Source organism: Myotis nattereri, assembly GCF_964212035.1.
Source record: "Myotis nattereri genome assembly, chromosome: X".
In the NCBI taxonomy this organism is placed as follows: domain Eukaryota; kingdom Metazoa; phylum Chordata; class Mammalia; order Chiroptera; family Vespertilionidae; genus Myotis; species Myotis nattereri.
The window spans coordinates 49030580-49036579 of record NC_138078.1 but is presented as its reverse complement, the minus strand read 5'-3'; positions in this window follow the sequence as shown (position 1 = coordinate 49036579).

Genomic DNA, 6000 nt, shown 5'->3' with positions numbered 1-6000 from the left:
TGCAGGACTCACCAGAGAAAGAGGTCTGTGCCTTTCGTGGCTAACTAGGAATTTACCATGTATTTCTCTCTTAGATCATATTCACGCTTCAGTACTTGCTTTTCCACTCAAGCTAGCCCTCCTGGGTCCTTCAGTACACTCAACGCCCAGGCCCAGCCCATCCCTTGCCTCAGACTTTGATCTGTCATTTGTGGCCCTGGTGGTGCCCCTTCCTGGCTCTTTCAGGACCTTGCCCTGGAGTGGCTCAGTGGCTTCTTTCCTTCTGGGAATGGGAGGAAGATAAGAGGGAGTCAAGAAAAAGCTCTGTGATTAATGACAAAGGCAATCTCCTGAAGTCTTACACACTCCATACCCCCATCCTCTCCCAACCGTTCCCTGTCCCGAGGGCCATTGCCCTGGAAAACCATTCTGGGCTTAAGGTCTCCCTGTTCTTAGTTTGATGTTTACTTCTTTGTTCTACTTAAGCACGTATGTCAATGGCCCTTAGGAACACTTCCAGCTTTCTGCACTGCAGTACAAAGTGGGTACCTGAGTCACATGGGGCACTGATTGTGGAACAGATCTGCTGTCCATAGGAGACCAATATACCATAAGGGGCTGGAACTTGTGCGCTATATTTCTCCTCTCTTGCTGTAAGTAACACTGTGCCCCTTGAGCCTGGTGTGTATGTTGTCTGTTCTCAGTAACCTCAATTCAAGTGCTGGTCTCTTCCCTGAGTGGCACTGTCTGTCTTTTTACCTTGGCCACACAGCCTGACCACCTGTGAACAGTGAAACAGTAAACCAGTTCACACAGCACTTGCTGTGTCACCCCCTGTGTTTGGACAAACAAGGAGAGCACAAGGTCCAGGGCCTGGTAAGGCCCACCCTCAGAAGGAGACTTTACCTCAAGTGTTCACACACTTCTTGGCCCCATTGTGTGGGCAACTCAGTTGAGCTCACCTGGATGTTGTCCAGGGTGAGGACAGCAGTTGAGGACAGGCAGATGGAAACCCCACCTCTAGTTGTGCCCCACCTTGGAGCTAGGCCTCTAGCCTGGGCAGCGGGCCCATGTGCTGTTCCCCCTTATTGAAACTCAATACCTTGCAGGATGCTGGAAAGCAATAACCTCACCCTGGATACCTTTCTCGGGATGAGTCCCTTCCTTGTACTTTCTGTAAGGTCTTGATCCTGTCTTCCCTTCTTCCCACATTTGCTCCAGGCAGGGAGCAAAGAATCTGGTGTCTGTGTCTGTGTCTGTGTCTTTGTCTGTGTCTGTGACTATGCATGCATGTGAGAGCACGTGTGTGTGTGTGTGTGAGAGAGAGAGAGAGAGAGAGAGAGAGAGAGAGAGAGAGAGAATTTGTGTGTTCATACATGAGCATGCATGTGTGATGAATATGTCTGTAGGCGCGTATGTTTATGCACAGGCCTACCTGAACTCAGGAGAAAGACAGGGGCTTCTTCCCAGGGAGCAGTGCATCCCCTGGGATTGGTGGAGGCTGTGGAGAGCAGAGCCTGGTTCTGCTCCCCAGGCCATATCTCCACTTCCACCTGGTAGACTTCGAAGAAGAGCTGGATTTACAGGTCTTGCTCAGGATCACCTAATTCAGAAGCAACAGAGCTGAGACAAGACCCCATGTTACCTGATTCTGAGAACAGTGATTTTTTTCTACTACCCAAGAGCAGAGAGAAGAATCTTCATCCTGCCAATCCCATGCAGCATTCATGAGGCCCACAGGAGCTAGAGGGCAGAACAGTGCTTATTTGGGTATAAATGGCCATATGGCTGTGTGAGGTGATTCTTAGGCATTGTGTCTTCCTGGGTTGTCCTGCAGAGTATTAAGCCCTTGAAGGATACTCAGTCCATCTACTTTATTGCCAGCAGATACTGCTGAAGAATTCTCTCAGCTACACGCCTGTCTCATCTATCTGGACCTGGATGCCTAAGCTGAACTGGTTGTGAGGGCCCTCCTTCAGAGCTCTTGGAGGATGGCTGTGGGTATACAGTTGGTTCCCTATAGCCCTTCTCTCCTTCTCCCTTCATCTTCTCATCCTTGATATCCTGGATTTATGGACTTTGGTCCCATCATCTTGGCCAGTTAGCCCCAATTGCAGCTGGAAGCATTTGGGTTAAACCAGGGTTTCTCAGCCTAGAACAGTGATGGCGAACCTATGACACGCATGTCAGAGGTGACACGCAAACTCATTTTTTTGGTTGATTTTTCTTTGTTAAATGGCATTTAAATATCCTATCTAATAAAAGAGAAACATGCAAATTGACCATAACCCTGACACCCTTTCCATTGGCTAATCAGCAGAATATGCAAATTAACTGCCAACCAAGATGGTGGCCAGCAGCCACGCAGCTAAAGCGAACAGGAGGCTTGCTTGCTCCAGTGACGGAGGAAGCCAATGTTCCCGACCTGCCACTGCCAGCCTTTGAGCTGCACTCTAAGCAACTATGTTGCAATTATAGAAGCTAAAAAAGCTCCAGAGACCTGCTTTCAGCCAGCTTTGGCCTCAGAGCTTAGAGCTGCTGTGATGGCAACAAAGTTTCAATAATAGAAGCCAAACAGACCCAGAAACCTGCTTTTAGCCCTCAGAGCTGGAGCCGGCTCTCAGCTCCAGTGACAGCTATAGAAGGTAAATAAATCCCAGAATTAAAAAGAAAGAAAAAAAGGAGAGGCTGGGAGCTTAAGTTGCCTTCCAGCCTGAAAATGGCTCTCAGGCCCTCACCCAGACTGGCCAGGCACCCCAGTGGGGACCCCCACCCTGAAGGGGGTGTGAGCAGCTGCAAACAGCCTTCAGCCTGTCATCCAGGCTGGCCAGGTACCCCAGTGTGGACCCCCACACTGAAGGGGGTGTGACCAGCTGCAAATAGCCTTCAGCCCATCATCCAGGCTGGCCAGGCACCCAAGCGGGACCCCCACCCTGATCCGGGACACTTTCAGGGCAAACCAGCCGGCCCCCACCCGAGCACCAGGCCTCTATCCTATATTACAGGCAGGGCGGGACAGCGCAAGCTGCCATCCGGGCCCCATGTGCAGCCCTGGGCAGCGGGGCATAAGCCCTGCCCCCAGCCAGGACCCCAGTGTGCCACCTGAGCCCCCAGCTGGGACCCCCGTGCCGCCTAAGCCCCACACTGCTAAGCCCCGCCCCCAGCCGGGACCCTATGACAATTGGAGAGCTGGAAAGTGCCGCTGGGCCCTGGGTTGCTGTGGTGATCCGGCCATTGGTAAGTAGAAAAGTGCGGCCTGTAGGCAGCTCCCAGCTGCGCCTGATCCAAGAGTAGGAAAGCAAGCCCAGCCTGAGGACAACCCCCAGCTGGGCCTGATCCGGGAGCAGGAAAACAAGCCCGGCCTGCGGGCAGCCCCCAGCTGCGACTTCTCTCCGGTTGCCATGAGGATCTGGGAGCAGGAAAGCAAGCCCTGCCTACAGGCAGCCCCCAGCTGGGCCTGCTCCCCGGTCACCATGGCAATCTGGGAGCAGGAAAGCCTGGCTTGCAAGTAGCACCCCCATCCTGGCCATAGCTCAAGGGAGAGTACAACATGCAGTGGAGGCCAGGAGCTTGAGAGATCAACACAGAGGGGCTCCTGCTCCAAGCCTCCATGGTGTGGCTGGGGGTAGGCCCCCAGCAGACACACACACACACACACACACACACACACACACACACACGGGAGCCTCTGCTGCCAGACTGTGGCCATCAGTAGGACATCCACTGAGGGCTCCCGGACTGTGAGAGGGGCAGGCTGGGCTGAGGGAACCCCACCCCCCCAGTGCACGAATTTCATGCACCGGGCCTCTAGTATAAAATAAATATCAAAAATATGTCTTTGTTTTACTATGGTTGCAAATATCAAAAAATTTCTATATGTGACACGGCACCAGAGTTAAGTTAAGGTTTTTCAAAATGCTGACACGCTGAGCTCAAACGGTTTGCCATCACTGGCCTAGAACTACTGACATTTTGGGTAGGGAAATTCTTTGTTGTGGAGCCTGTCCTGTGTTCTAAGCAGCAGGACCTATAAGCTGGTCTCCAGAGGAAGAACTTTGCCCTACTGTTGCCAGACAATTCGAGTCATTGCATGTACTCCCCAAATTTTGGTTCAATCTCCAGACCTCAAGGAGACATTTTGGACAATCCCCTGCCTCCAAGCAAGCTACTTCTCAATAAATGAGTATTTTAGTGACCCACAGACTGAAGAAGGGCTTCCTAATATCCAACTCCAATCTTTCCAGCTGCTCCTTAGACCTGCTTTCTCTCTTTCCTCCATGGACATGGAAACCACTTCTCAAGGCCCTCTGGGTGAAGAACAGGATTAGTCATTTGTTGCTCTATCTCTGACTGGGCTCCATTTCCAGGTCCCCTCACTTTGCTGGGTTTATTCCATTGGGTCAAATGCCCATCACCCTGCCCAACCCTAGCCTTTCTTGAGTCTTTAGAGTCTGACAGACCAAGCTTCAAATCCAGGCTTTGTCATTTGCTAGTCCTGTGTCCTCAGGTAGGTCCCTTTATCTCCCTGGGTTTCAGTTGTTTTCGTGTGTAAAACAAGGTTATTAATCATATGATTGTCGTGGAAATTGAATTATCTAATGCATATAAAGTACTCAACACAGTGCCTGGCATGATAGGTGCACAAGAAGTGTTAGGGGAGGAAAGGCGTGTGAAGTGTGTAAACAGTGCTTGGCATACAGTCGTCACTAAATACATGTTAGCCACTATTATGCTGATACCCACCTCAGGGTCTTTTGGAAACAAATCAAGGGTATTTTATTGGAGGTGGTTCAGAGACAGACTGGCTTCCCAGACATGTACCAGGTAAAAGTAGGAGAAAGGGTGCTCTTGCCTGGCTCACTCCCTCACTTCTCAGCCACCATCTCACTGACTGATTTGACTGATTTTCCATTCACCCAACACTGAGTCACACAGGTTCAAATTGTTCAAATCTAGTTCCACCACAAACTAACTGAGTATAACGTTAGCCAAGTATCTCCCTTCACCTCTCCAAGTCTCAGTTTCTGAACCTCTAAAATAGGGATAAAAGTTATATCTGCTTTTTTTTATCTAATAAGAATGCAGGCAGGTGAACTGTATCAACCACACTAGAGAGAGATTGGTTTTTATTTCTGTAGCTTCTCCTCCTTTCCTTGAGCTCTGGGCACTGCCTCTCTTCTTAGTACCCTACCTACCCCCCATCTCACTCTCCCTCATGTCCTCTTCTTCCCCTCCACGTGAAGCTGTCACAGGCCAAGACATGGCCATTTCCTCTGCTTACACAAGCAGTAGTTGTTTATACTGGTGCTTTTCTGTGACCTGGACAACGTGTTCCACACCATGGAAAAGCTGGAGCCACTGATTCATCTGCTCCCCTTTCCCAGAAGACTGCTGGGAGTATGCCAGCTCTGGCCCTGCTCTTCCCTCCACCCTTAGAGGAGAGGAGGCTGGGAGCATGGGGTCTCTGCATTCCAGTCCGGAGCTCTGGGCCATAAATTGCTCTCTTTTGACATCAAGGAGCTTGTCTAAGGCCATAAGAGCCAGTTAGAGGCCCTGACAGGAATCTTCTTGCTCCTCTGGACTAAGAAGCATATCTGAGGTGGTGTTGGGGAATGAGTGTCTACACCCCAATAAGGGAGGCAAGAAGCACTGCTGTGGTTGCATATGCTAGATGCACCCAAGTGTAGAGACAGAAATCCAGCTCCCTGGAGCCTCAGTCAGTACCTCCTCCCCTTCCCCAGCAGCAATGTTTTCACTTTCCTATAGGCTCTGTGCTGCCTTCTACCAGGGACAACTTATTATTAGGCATAGTAAGCCTAGTACCTAGGGTTCACAAAAGTGTTTTAAATTATTTTAACATCAGAAGAAAAACATGAATATAATAACAATGAACATATAATGATTAGCCCAGCCTGGATAATATTCATTTTCATACCAATACAGTTACAAAATATATATTTTAATATTGTTTATGAAGAAAGAGCCCACAAAAGCAGAAGTAGCTAGGGTCCATGAAAGTCC